The 14,876-nt window shown below is 37.9% G+C and overlaps 1 protein-coding gene across 1 annotated transcript in view; it reads left to right on the top strand.

Moving 5' to 3' along the window:
* LRP1B (LDL receptor related protein 1B) overlaps positions 1-14,876 on the top strand; it is a 620,609-nt gene that overhangs the window by 19,682 nt on the left and 586,051 nt on the right. The window lies entirely within an intron of this gene.

The following is a 14,876-nucleotide window of genomic DNA, read 5'->3' as shown; positions in this document are numbered from 1 at the left end:
GTAAACCAGGACTAACAAAAACTAAAGACAAATCTGCTACTACAGCTCTTGCCTATTAAAGAATGGAGTGAGGGGAAAAAAGTTCAGGATTGGCAGCTAATAGACACGTAAAACTCATCTTCACTGAGATATTCCCAAAGTCATTATTCAGTGAATAATCTTATAAATGAGGGGGTTGCTTAACAATTGCATTCTCAGGTATAATACATTCTTCACCTTATTTGCCTTCCTAAGTGGGGGATTGGTTACCAGAAGAGTGTGAAATGTATATTGGGTGTATTATGTTGATTTGGGGGTTATATGGTGTAGGAAAAAAGATGCTTTCAGGAAGATAGCATGCAGATAAATAAAAATTTGTCTTCAGATGACATCAAGACACCCACTCTGTGAACATGAGGAACTGCCAGACTTCAAATGTCACCTCTTAACTGGTGATGAAGGGGGTTCCAAAGGTGAACAGACTGGAAAACTGTTTGAGTAGGTGTTTAAAAATAAAAAAATAAAAAAATCAGGTTTCTCTTATGATAGCAGGGACGAGTGGGAAGTCTGAGTTAACTTGCAGGGGGTAAAGGGTCCTTAAGTCTTAAATAAAAAAAACAATATTAGGGTGAGATAGGTAATTTTAGAGAAAAAAAGATTAATAAAAGGTGGGAGATGACCTTAATTTCATAAGAGTATTTTCTTTTTCCTTCTTTGTTCTACATTAGCAGCTTCACTCTGTAAAGCTCCTGCATTTATCCTGGAATAACCATCCCTGGAGCTTCATCCTTTTTACTAAAATACATTTTGGATAAAGCTCTAAGTGGAAGTTTAGCAACCCCTCTCCACCAATAAAGATTGTTCATTAAAGTCATAACTGTATTCCTTGGCCCAAATCCATGTATCTGATTCTGCACAGCTGCAGAGCAAAACCTGGAAGACAAGGAGGGCATCTACCAGATGAACTTTTGTTTTCTTTTACCTCTGCATGCCCCTGTTTCCTGTGCCCTTTTTATGCTTTTGGTGTAGCAGAAGTATATGAGGTGGTTTTGGTGTGTCCTGTGTGAGCCTTCACATCTTCTTGACAGATGTTTTAAAGCAGCTCTGGATCCCTTTCTAATACAGCAGCCATGATTTTTTTTGTGGAAAGCTCTGTATTCACAAACCCCCATTCCTTATTTGCTGTTTTCAGTTGATCCTGGACCAGCTTGCCTTCAGAATTGGTTGATGAACCTCTTCCATCCCATGCTGTTCTCTTTGTGTTTAGCTGTTTATTTCCCACTATACTCTTTAAAATCCTAATAGCTTTGTTTTTAGTGTGCTATGCTTGGCATCAGCAATTTAGAATTTCCTTGCCAAGTAAGCACAAACTTTATTTTTCTCAGGCAACACCTGAAGACGTAAAGACTGTGAGTGTAATAAGGAGTAAAAAAAATCCCCCAAACTCTTCCTTTTAAAATACATCTAATAACTGTGTTTGTATTTCTTCAGTGGTATAGCAATAACTTCTAAATGCTTTACCACTGTGGTGATTTCTAGTTCACATTCAAAAATGCAGCCTATTGAAAGTGTCACTATTAATAGCATTCTGGTGGTACAATAAAGGATAATTCAGTAGGATATCCCAGTTAAGCAGGTTACTGTGTTTACATTGGGTTCCTGCCCAGCAGCTGCTTATGCTGAAGTTCTGCACATAATTCAGGAATTAATCAAGGTGTAACCACAGGGACAATGCCAGTGTGGTCACCATAATGTGGCCTATGAAGACAAATTATATAACTCATTTGCAGTTTGGTGTGATCATGGGTAATAAGCTACTGATTTCTTGACCACACTGGCCATATGGTAATGCTGTTTTTGCTGATGCTACCCAGAAGAGGTAAAGAAAATGTAAAAAAAACAATATTTATTGAAATTGAGCTCCATTTTTCTTAAATGTCTATCCATAAAGTGTGAAATTAGATTCCAAATATATATATATACACAGCAGCAGAAGTGCATGTTTCTGGGTGCAAATTACGTGATTGCTTGTGCATGTTTTCTGAGACAAAAGTGCTGGGAAAAACAACTGGTCAGTATTAGTGAGAATGAAGTAATTTAATTGGATTTTTTCATTTTTATTTTTAGCTTGCAAGATAATTGCCTGATTATGGGTGGTAGATTGTGATTTTATTTTATCAATGTTAATCAGAACTGTATGCAGCTCTCAGAAAGATGTAACCACTCACAAAAGCCCTTTGGATGCTCAGAAATGGCTATTAAAAATGAATTGTTCAAATATATAAAGATGGGATTTGTAGTGAAAGAGCCATTTTGGGGAAGGGGGGGCAAGAATCATTTTGTTTCATTAAATTAATGGTACTATTTCAGTTAGCTTGGGTCTCCATTTAGAGCTCATCAAGACACCCATGGGAATATATGAATTAGTTTGTTTTAATTGGATTATTTAATTTGATTGTTTAAATTGCCTTTCTGTTTTTATTTGCAGACATTTTTTTAGCTGAAAATATTTTCTGATTTGGATTTACATGTGTGCTTGTTGTGTATGCTCACTACTTTGATTCTCTTCCAAAGATATTTTCTTTTTTCCTCAGAAGGAAAAAAAAAAAAAGAAAATTAATATGTTGGCAAAATCCAGCCACGAGTTCAGAGAGAGCTTTGAATAATGGATGCAGGATCTTTCTCTTCCACTGCAGTGGCAGTGCAACATTATCCAGCTTTTTATTAAAAGTGCTGCATTTTTAATTATGCCCTAGAAATAAACAAATCAAACGCAGGAAACTTTTACCCCCTGACCTGCCAGTACTCCATGAGTGGACATGTGGGGCCTGATCTGATAGAAACAGAGTTCAGCAGAGTGAATCCGGGGTTCCATGCCAAGTAAAAAACAAGTTAACTTTGAACAGGGGCTTGTGGAAAGATAAACATGCAGAGCCTGTCACGGTCAGAGATTCCTCCTGCATGTTACTTGAGCATTACAGCACGAGGTGGGGTGTAATTCTTGACTTTGTGTCAGTCTATAAAACTAATTTATCAGATGAGGTTGATAATTGTCTGAACGTGATTATGGCATACCAGGCAGGAGTTTGGTTTGTGCAGCCTAAGGGAATCCTCCTGAACCATCCATTCCAAGTCAATGGCAGCTTTGCCATCGACTGAAAGATTAAAGAGTTCAATAAGGTGAATTGACATAAATCAAAGTGATTTAACTCTGATTCAAACCAACAAGCAGAAAACTTTGATTTAAAGATCTGATTTGAATCTAATTGTGAATTTATAAGTGTTAGTGGTTTTCTCAGAGGCAAATTACTTGACTGGTGTAGCAGGGTAAACACACTGATTTGTGACCAAAGACAAATTTAGCAGATACTTTTTTTGGCCTATCAGTGAAACACTCTTCCCAGCCATGTGTCATTTCCACACGAGATCTGTATTCAACCTTAACTCTTCATCAATTTTCAGCTCCTGTTTGAAAAGTGAATGGGTGAGATTTAATTCAGTTACTATTAATTCTCAAGATGTATTAATTTTCGTCTAAGTTTATTTTAAAGCTGGTATTGTGCATTTTAGTCACCATTTGGAGTGGATTTTTGTGGACACTAGAGGGAGTACACATTGTTTCAGGAAGGTTTAGTTCAAACCAGGATGATCAAATCAGGCTCTACAGAACTAAATCTGATGGTATAGATGCTGTTAATAGTCAAGCTTTTGTATCTTGAGTCATTTATGAGAAAAAACCATGAAAAATATGAATATCAGGTTTTTCAAAAAACCCTCTAAAAAGAAAAATAAAACATTTCTCATGTTTTCTGTGATGCAAAAGTGGCACCTTGTGTTCTCCAGCATAGTTTAAAATACAAATTAGGCACACAGTAGCCAGGCAGTGTAGACAGGCTTCAGGCTGGTTTTAGTTAACACTGCTGGATGTGAGAGGAGGTGCCAACATCATCTGCCTCTACTTGTCAAGGTGTTGTTTCCCACTGGGCTTGGTGTTTTCTTTGTCCCATCGCAGGAAATCCCAGAAGCTGGCATCCAGGCAACAGAGATAGGAATTAGAGGATTGTTTTAAATGAAATTTCTAAAATCCACAGGTAAATAAAAAGAGAAATTAGAAAACCAACAAAAAAAAAATAGTAGTATGATACCCTCTGTACCACCCTGCTTTCTGTATAAGGGATGTGATTAAAATGAGGTTGTTACTATCTAAAATAGCTTTTGAGCAGGGACATGGAGTTTCTGACAGTACATTAAATGGTTCAAGATGAATGAGGTTAGAGTCATGATAAAAAAATAGAAATATTCGAAGTTTTCTGAAACATAGTAAGCTTTAGAGCACTAGTTGATTTTTTTTTGTGTGTGTATTTTCCTGCTCTTTAGCCTTTTAACCAGTTTTAAGTCAGTTTCAATGACTCCAGATTGGTTTCAGTAGTGTTACATACATTCCAGGGGAAATGTATTGGTTATAATAAGAATAGTTTGTCTCAGATGTAATTTTATTGGCTTGTGTTAAAATGCATTGATTTCTTGGCTGAAATATTTGGGCTTCGGGGTAGATACATTTGTTCTGGTTAGGAGTGCACTGGAGTCAGTAGAGCTCTTGTGTTTCAGCAAATACATTTCTATTTAAAAGTAAATGTAACATTTGAAAAGATTAAATGGGCATTAATTGGTCAGGTGCTGTATTTTCAAACCTGCCATTAGTTCTAATGTAAAATGTTCTGTCACTTAAAAAAGATCTCTCTGGTCACCATGTTTTTAATGTATAATTTATTAGTTTATAATATTATCGTAAATTTTCTTTGTAATATTGGGTTCACCTTACTAAAATATATATAAAACTCATAAATAATATTTTCTCTTCCCATGCCGAAATCCATGGAAAAGGCTGTCAAGGTGGAAATGTTCTCTTGTTTTTTGGGGAGTGCCTCTTCTGCATTTCTCCCCCACTCCTTTTAATTCTGTTCTGGTCATCTCCCATTTAAAAACTTGGTCTTACTCCGTTCTTTGAGACTAGTCACTAGCTCAGAGTTTTGACAGAATTGAAAGATGTGTGGAAATTATGGATGTGATCATTCTGGATGAGCTTTGGCCGAGCTTGCTGTCCGTGTCAGCAGATGGAGCTCTGATGGACCTCAGCTCCACTGCCAGTGCTGAAATTGCCTCAGTGGCTGAGCTGAGCCCCATGCCTGGCACTCTGGTCCTGGGTTTAATAAATTCAATGTGTTATTTGTGTTTGTTTTCTTCTTTTCCACACTGGACATAGCAGCTCTACCACAGATGGAGCAAACAGGCTGTGATGCAAATGGCTTATAAAGCCAATATTTCTGTAATCAGCTGTACCTGTGAGGTGGCTGTAAACTGCTGTGCTCTCTGCTGTTTGACCATGTTAAGGAGGGAGGAGAAACCTTCCTCTTGTTCCCTTCCTCCTGCCAAACACCATTCCCCCTCATAGATCTGTGCCCTGAGCTTGAGGAGAATGACATGAGATTGGGTCTGCTCAAAATGTGCATAATTAGGCCAACCACAACATTTGTTCCTAGTAATAATGGAATTCCTGGATAAGATGTGCAACACTTACCTGTTCTGGAAATGTTATCTAACATGTATATGTCTGTCTTATGACCTTGAATGTTTTTTCCACATTTGGCTGTCAAACTACCCCAAAATCTCAGGCAAGTTTCCAATTCTATTTTTTCTCCCTTTAATTCCTATAAGTCTTTAATTCATATAGGACTGTTTTTTCATATTCTACCTATATACAGAAGTCCTATCAACTCTAATGGTTGTTACTTGCAGTTAAAGAAAGGCAAATAGACTTTTATGTGTTTTAAATCCTAATAGTATGGCTATCAAAAAATTAATGACTTACAAAACCAAAAGCAATCCTGCCACATTTAATATTCTGCATCTGCAAGTCAACTTATTATATGCATTAATCAATTTCTCATAAATGAACCCCTGTTTTATACACAAGCAAATAAAACAGCCATGCAACAACATATTTTATTCATAAACCAATATGCAGCAAAGCAAATGGACATAGATTTAATGTCTCACTTTTTAAATAAAATATGTTTACATCAATCTGCTTGTTATACAAATTTATGTAGCCTATATGAATCAATATGCAATATGTATAAACTACTTTTCAATCTGGCATGTTTGGTACTTCATAATTACCTCAATTTAATAAAAAATTCCTAGTTTTAAGAAGTCCTCGGAGCAACTCAGATTTTAATTAAAAGTTTTACCTTGGTTTTAAAAAGGTCATATTAGCCAAGGGGAGATAATGTCCTTTTATAGAAGCACATCTTGCTTCTGTTGCTAATTGATGTTATTTGCTGAAGAATAATTTATGCTGCTGTTAAAGCGAGAAAGACAAAAAAAAAAAATCAGTAGTGCTGTTACAATTTTTTGAGAATTATGTTTTTTTCTGTGCCAGAATGTTTGTGCTTCGTCCAGTAGATAAATAGTGTTTAAAATGAAGTGCATAGCAATATTCTTAATTGGTGGGAAAATGTGATATTTTCCTAATGAAGGAAAAGTGTTTGCCAGGGTGTGCTTACTGGAGGTGGGATAGAAGTGTGTGCTGTGCTCCACTGGGAAATTATATGTTAAAGCATGTACCTGTCCTTTCCCTTTCAACCCAGTCCTGACACTTCATTTTGGTTGGGAAAATGAACTGTGATGTTCACCATGGAGTGTTTGCTCACCACTCTGAATGTGTGATACAGAAAAAGACTTCTAGGTACCTTTAAATACTTGGAGATTAAAAGTAAAATAAGAAATAAAATGAACAAAACAACAAAATTGTTCAAAGAGGATGTGTAAAGCATGATCTGAGTGTCATTCAAAAATCAAAATAGTCAGGCTTTAAATCCAACAAAATTTTTCTGAGTAGATGTTCCCTCTGGTGCAAAATACTCTCTTTAGAAGACTGAAATATAAGGGGATTCATGATGGGAGGTGAATCAAACCAAGGGAAAACAAACAATAGATTGACAAAAGCAATCAAAGGAACAGTATAAACAAAATAAGAAAAACAAGGGGAGTATTTTGACATCTTCATCACCCAGAGCCACACACGCCACTGCCAGCTGCACACATTCCAGCCCCTCTGTTACAGACAACTCCACCCTCTGCCCATCATACTTGGGTGGCTGCCTGGCTGCTGTTTTCATAAAACTGAAATCACAAGGATGGAGCACAATGTTGACAGATATACATGTACCTTGGCTAAATTTTCAAAAGATAAATTTGCTAAGAAAGGGCTGAGACACCTTTTGTTAAGGCAGTTACAATTTAAGAGACAGATTTACAAACACTTGCTGTTGGCTTGCTCTGAGAATCAAGGATCCTGCTGAGCATTACGAATTATTGAAAATCAATAAATTCTTAATGTGCAGAAGGTCAGATATGTTTCTAAAATACAGAGATGTACAATTAAATTATTACAGTGCATATGTGCCTTGTTTAAAAGATCTCTTTATGACAGATTGTTATTCCCCTCAATCTATCAAGTAGTTAATTTTAAATCCTAAGGAAACACATATCCATATGTATGTTACTCTGGAAAGTTGTTATGTTGCTTTGAGCATATCAACACATATTTTTTAATGTTGTTTGTGCTTCTGTTTCCCTGTCAAATGGATTTCAGAGCCATTGTTATCTTTTGTGCTATTTGCAGAGTTACTGCTCTGCTGTTCTACAGTACAGCTCATGAAGTTCTACATTTCAACCTTTTTCTTCTTCTCTTTTCTCCCCCTAGACATCACAGTTCCCTGTGATGGCTTCCCCAAGCCAGCTGACTTTTCCTACATGTATCCTGGATCACTTGATCTGGAACATGAATTCTTGGAAATCTACTCTAAGGCTTAACATATAAATTCATGCATAGATACCAGAATAAGTGATTAGATTAATCATCAATATTGCAAAGTTCTCTGCACTTCCTGCAAAGTCAGACAAGAGTTGTGCATTATTTGGGTTTGTGGGATGGGGTGAGTGGGTTCTGGTTTTAAAAATTTTGGTCCAGGTTCTTACTTTGGCCAGGCCAGTAGACTTAGGCTGTCTGTTGTCCTGTCTCAAAGGGCACCTGCCGTGTCAGATCATGTTTTGGTGTCTGATGACAAAATTCCAGTGTCTTGAGGAAGCTATAGCTGGCACTGTGGCCTAGAAATCCTCCAGTCTGTTCTTAATAGATGTTGGAAGTAAAAACAGTCACTCTATCACTGCTTGTCAACACTCCTCAAATTATCTTAAAATTTCTGAATCATCAGTGTAATAATCAGTAGAAAACTCATTTAAAAAGATTAAAAATAATTGAACTAAGGGCTTTCCCAGTCTGCCTCAAGGATAGCACAAGAGTGGAGATAGTTTGTCTCAAAGCATTGTCACCTGTATCATTGGTAACCTGTGCCTGGTCTCATAAAAACAAACAAAATCCCAACAACAGCAACAAAAGGCAATGGAACTGTTAATCAATCCCCCAGTATATAATGTGTGTGTTTAAATGAAAAATGAAGTGGTTTGAATGCTGCCCCTGGGCAGTGAGGAGCTGGATAGAGAGGAATTAGAGTATTTCCACCTGTGTTTGGGAGGAGACTTTCCCCGCTTGAGGTGACATTAGGAAGTGAGCATGACTTGCAGCAGGGGAAATTCCAGCTAGAAATAAAAAAAGATTTCACCATGAATCTTCAGTAGTAGTACTGGTGCCCAGAGGAGATATTTCCATCCTTAGTGATGTCCAGCAGTAACCCTGTCCTGCTCCAGGGACAGATTTAACTCTGAATTTAATTCTTTGAGCAAGGGATTTGGAACAGTACCTCTAAAGGTCTGTCCCAACTTAAAGGGGGAAAACAGGAGGGTCCAAGTAGTATTATAATCTTGGAAGATTTTGTATCACCTTCCCTTTATGTGTTTAAAAAATAAAAGGTGCATTACTCAGCCACTGAGAAATGCAAGAGCTATGAAAGCAGCCTTTAAAATTGCCTAAGATTGCACCAAAAAAATGGGCTCCTTGAAGAGACAGTCCCATACTTGAGGCCAGACATACATATATATACAGTTAACCTAAATCATGGTGTATTTGAAAAAGATTTGTGAAAGCTGCAGTATCTGAGCAAGCCATTATAGTTGCAGAGCACAAAATATCAAAAGTTCAAGAAATAGCCACAGTGTAAATTTACAAAGGGAATTTTCAGAATACAAAAGTTTTTTTCTTAAGAAAAGCAGTTTTGGCTGTGAGAGTGTTTCTAACCAGTGCAGTTATTGCTACAAGACACACAGGGTAGCTGCTAATACAGTGATGGCATTGTAATGTCAGCCTCAGAGGTGAGTTTTTATTGCAACTCAGCTTTTGGGTTACAAAACTGGTTAAGGTGGATATGATGGGTGGCCTGATAAGGTGGAGAAAGACAAGTTTTTCATTGCACACTGACATTGATGCTTGCAAGAAATTTTGCAAAAACCACTGAGCCTTACCAACACAAAACCAGCTGGAAAAGAATGAAAAGACTGACAGAAAAAGTTCAGCTTCAGCAATGTAGCTTCAACCTGGGCTTGCCAGAAGTGGTGCTGAGCCTCAGGCATAGGGAGCCTTGAATTTCACTTATCAATACTCCCATTGTGATGCTGAGTATGTGCTGTACTTGCATCTGTATTAAAGGTTGTATAACAATGTCCTGTTGTGCTTGGACAACAAAAATTAAAGGGTATCTCCAACTCTTTTGTTGGACCTGAAGTAGTAATTAACTTGAGGGTTAATGTGGGGGGAAATAAAAAGTGAAATTGGAGAATAAAAGCAAGCAGCTCCTAAACAGAGCTTGGCAGGGTCAACAAATAAAAGATGCCCATAAGCTGATGGGTGACAATTCTGCTTAGGTGCAGGGGCTGCTTAAGGACCACAATGTTTTGGAGAAGGAAAAGCTTCTCAGGGATGGGCTAGGAATGTGGGGAAAATGTCTGTAATTATATATATATATATATATATAATTTATGTTGTAAATTATATCATTCCTTCCAGAGCAGGAATGCAAATGAGAGGGGGCACATTTTAATAAATTTCTCTGAAAGCCTATAGAGTTAAAGAAATATCAGCTTTATGTTCTTCTGGAATAGTCCACATGTACTATACAATATTTATAGTCTGGAATAACAGCAACCTTGTTTTGACTTCTTGCTTTCTTCTTATTTTAAGTTAAAAAGTTGTAAACTCATTTATCTCATAACTAATGTCTGATCACAGAATTTATCTGTTTTAAAGTGTTTGTTTCCTTGTTTAGACATGCCTATCTACTCTATTACTATAGTAGTCACTGGAAAATATTAAAATATTTAATGAATACTTCTCAGTAATCCAAATATCAGAATTACTTCTCCAGTAATCAAAAGTAATGGTGTAAAATTGTGCTGTTTAATGAGTCATGGCCTTACTGCACCCATTGAAATGGCTGTTTCCTCACTTGAACCTGTAATCTACAAACAGGTTTTACTTTCTTTTGGGCAGTATGGAAGTTCAGAGGAATGACACTTATCATTAAATTGGTATGTTCGTCAGGAATAAAGAACTTCAGTTTTTAAGTTTTTGACAGTGCCTTTGGGTCAGTTCCTGGATTTAGCTATTTGTTCAGTCTTCTCCAGCTACTCTAATATGAATTCCTGCACGTATGAAAAAGCTTTGTGAAGCATAACATGTCTACAGACTTTTCTGTAAATGTACCAAGGAAAATCAGACAAGATGGGTACATCAGGGGGAAAAAATCCTGGCTGAGCAGTCAGCTTGCAATAAAAATAAGAGAAGAAAGGCTGAATTAATAGCTGAAGTAGCACAATGTCCCTTTTGAAGGTGCAGATGAGAAGTGTGAGGACAAGACTGACTTTGGCAAGATTTTATAAATCACCAACTTTAGGCATTCAATTTCTTCTCAGATTTAGACAAATACTAATCCCAACCACTGTGCCTTCCATATTCATGAATGAAAAGCCATTTTTTTATTGTCTACTTCAAGGAAATTGTTCCCAGTACTGAGATTAGCCTCTAAAGCTGAAAATTTTGGATGAACAGGTGAGTTTTCAGAACTAGTAAAACAATAGAAAAATGAATAAATGTTAACCCCAAGCATAACCAAAGCAGTTTCCATAGGAACACAGATGTGTAACTCCCGTGCATGACAGATTTAGCAATTTGATTGCATATTTGTTCTGACCTTACAATTGAAAAAGACCAATTTTGAACTTTAGTATTTGAGGACCTTACAAGGGTGATGTGCTAATGGCTCCTGAAATATCCCTAAATCCCGTGTTAACGTTTGTAGCTGTAAATGGCTCACAAAGAATCAGAATTAGAAATTGTTAGGTGATGAGTTCCAGGCTAGCCTCGGCAAAGTGCTTTGCTGATGGTTAGGATAAAGAAAATGTACATGGACACGTCCTTTAATGTGTGCCCTGGAAATTTTGGAAGCCAAAGCTGTGGTGCCATTGAGCAGTGACCTTTATCCAGTAAATGCTGTGTTTCCATAGGTTGCCATGAGGGTCAAAGTTCTCTAACGCTCCAAGTGTGGTACCCTCAAGGGCTCTGCAGCCTCTCCTGATGCTGTCTCTCCTATCATTGCAAAACTTAACATTAAAACCACCCAACCAAAGTCTCTCAAGACAAAAGCTACATTTCACAGAACCATAGAATGGTTTGGATTGGAAGGGACCTTAAAGATGCTTTAGTTACAATCTCCTCCTGTGGGTGGGGACACTTTCCATCATCATAGGTTGCTCCAAACCCCTTCCAACATGGCCCTGGACACTTCCAGTGATGGGCCAGGCACAGCTCTGTAGAGGTGTGCAACTCCCTAAAGACTTTTAGAGATATAATTGATTACAGATAGCTTTCTGATTAATGTGAAACATTGCAGTGTCCAATAACTTGTTCTGGCTGAGCTTTTGTAGCCTAATGAGTTGAGTCTGCATGAAACTTTCTAATCTGCATAAAGGTCGACCAGTCAATAATTTTAGCCTCTGCTGATTTAACACATTGAAATGTTCATGAAGATGAAACAGCTTCTGTGCTAACTCAAGTGGCCTTGCTATTTTTTTTTTTCCTTTTTCTTTTTTTCTTCTCAGATTCAAAGTCACAACCTGAGCAGTGGCCCCTCTGTTGTGGCACAGTGCCTCAGCAGGTGCCAGTGGCACTTAATCACCTCAGAGACACCGTGCCATGACTTATGTCTTTTATTTCTGCTGTAGTTATAAGGAGTATCTAAATTGGAACATAAATTGTCTCTGGTTAATTATTTCATTAAATGAACAATGTGGACTACTAAGTATTATTATTCCCATTCTACAATTGAAGAAATGCAGTTAGCGATGTCTCAGTGATGCAGATGTGAATATTTAGTTGCATATCTGCAGTCTCCATGAGAATCATAAATAAGCCCAAAATCTGGCTTGTTTCAACTGTTGGAGTCATTGAAAAGAGACTGATAATGAAGATAAATTTGTGCATATGCTGTACTTGTTCTGAATGTACAATCGCTGCTCATTTCCGCAAGAATCAAAGGCGAGCTCTGAACTCTGGCTACTGAATGCTCCAGGATAATTTCAAAGCCCAAAAAATGAGTCCCAGAATGGGATTTAGTGATACCATTGATCTCTTTGTTGTAGCAAGTTCAGGTGCTCTAACAGAGATGTCCACATTTAGACACCCTTTTTCATCTGGCATATGATTTTTCTGGAGATAAGGATACACATTACAATCTGGTGATATTTTTCAAAGATTTGTCTAATTTTGTTCTGCAAAAAAAAAAAGAAAGAGAAAAAAAAGTTTATTTTGTTGCAGATCACTTATTTTTACAAGATGTATGTTGCCTTTCAGAACAGTGGGAGTACAGGACTGGGTGTTTCTAAACATTTCCTTACATTCCCAGACATTTTTGTATATTGATATATGGGTTTCAGCACTTATTTCAGTTGTTAATCAGAGATGTCTGAATGGTGCATCAAGAACACTGAGCTCTGAGATGTGTCTGTGGCTGCTCTTGCAGTGCTTGAGTTGTGAAACAAAGAAATGGTTTTCATCAATTTCACTTTCACAGTATGACTTATTAAAATACTAAATTTTGGCTCCTCAGATCACCTTGCAGTGCAAAACCAGAATGTAAATTAGTGGTGCAAATTGAGACTGATGTCAGCATTTATTTTCCCTCTGATATGCAGTATTTATCCAGATCCAGATTCCCTTTTAGGCCTGCCAAGCTGATCTGGTGTGGCACAGCTGAAATACCTGTGTGAGGTGTGTTTTCCTTGTCTGGTGTGAAGCGAAGACACGGGGCCATGCAGATTGAAATGACTATTTAAGCATAACATGATGTTACTATTCATGGCACTGGATGATGATGTTATTAAAGTATTCCATGAATACAGAGCCTTTAGGCACACAAATGCTCCAGGGTTGTAATTAGGTGGTTGAGGGTTTCTTCCTTACATGCCCTGCCACCAGAGCTGGGGCACTTGGAGGATCTCTCAGGCCCATGTAAACTTCGTGAGTCTGTGCAGAGCTGAGCTCCTTGGCCAGTTGTATTTGTGAGATCCTGCAGGGAGCCGAGGAAATCTATGTTTCAAATACCCTGTGCCCTGCAGAGAGAGCTTTCATGTAGGCACTTGCTGCAGATCTTGGAGAAAACGCTGAACTTTTAAGTGCTCACTGGTGTGTGTCTCATCCAGCCCAAGGGAAATAATTGGGAAGTGTTTATAAAATACAGCCTTGCCATCGGCGTTCGGAGGGGAATGGGAGAAAATGGGATCCTGTGGTGTGGCAACTGTACTCAGAATTGTAATAAAACAGCTAAAGAAAGAAGATTTGTGTGATGTGTCTTAACTAGAAAGAAGATCAGAAGCTGTTGCATCTGCAGACTTATTGTGGAGTGAATGAGAAATAATTTTATTTCTTATTTCATTATCATTATACCAGTCCTTTAAAAACATTCCTGAAGGAGAGTGAGTGGCTCAGTGCTAGGAAGAATTGCATCTTTTCTGCAGGCTGCTTTGTATGAATATAGGATTTTTTTTCCCATTATGGGAATGTTTGTTGTTTTACCATCAAAACAGACACACCATGTGTACATCTGCCTATTAGCATACGAATGACAAAATTGCATATAGAAATGTGATGATCATATTTAACAGTGGGGGTCACATTTGAGTACAAAATCTGTCAGTGCTTTGTGACCAGCATAAAAGATTTGCTTTAGGGCGTTCTGTTGTGTGGGATTAATCTAAATTAAAGTTCTGATTTAACTGTTATTCCCAGGCCCTGAATATAGATGCAAACTCTGGATTAGTCTGGAAATCAGGAACAGAGACTGCAGAGCTTGCCTTGTGCTGTTTTGTGGGGTGGAGTGTTAGTGCTGGGGTAGAATACGCCTCATATATTCTTAAACTTCCACAGAGTGAATTCCACTTCTTCCTCCAATTCCCTGTGTGTAAATTAGGGGTAGCTCAAGGAAGCTGCAGGGTTGCACTGATGCAAACTGAGTGCTTCTTTCCCTGATAGCTTCAGAGTTCACAGCTTCTGTAAAGTTTTTCATGTGTGCTCTCCTCTTCAGATTCCTGAAATAGAAATGATCACAGGCTGGTGCCCTCAGACCGGCTCTGCTCCCCATGAGCAAAGGACTGGTTATGCTAATCACCATGGAAAAGATGCATTTCATGAGAGAGCAGAAAAACATTTTTTCTCACCATTTTTAGACAGGCTTTTAAGAAAGCTGCCTTTTTTCAAGTGCCTGCACTGTGTAATCTCAGATATTGTTCAGTATGGGATGGATCCAAGAAGGGCTGCTGGGTGATGCCAAGAGTGGCTGCACTGGGAGGCTCCTGTATCTGCAGTGTGCTGATCTCCACCCTGCCAG

This window comes from Parus major, chromosome 7 (assembly GCF_001522545.3).
Source record: "Parus major isolate Abel chromosome 7, Parus_major1.1, whole genome shotgun sequence".
Lineage (NCBI taxonomy): Eukaryota > Metazoa > Chordata > Aves > Passeriformes > Paridae > Parus > Parus major.
The sequence above is the reverse complement of the archived record's forward strand: the minus strand, read 5'-3'. Positions and strand labels throughout refer to the sequence as shown.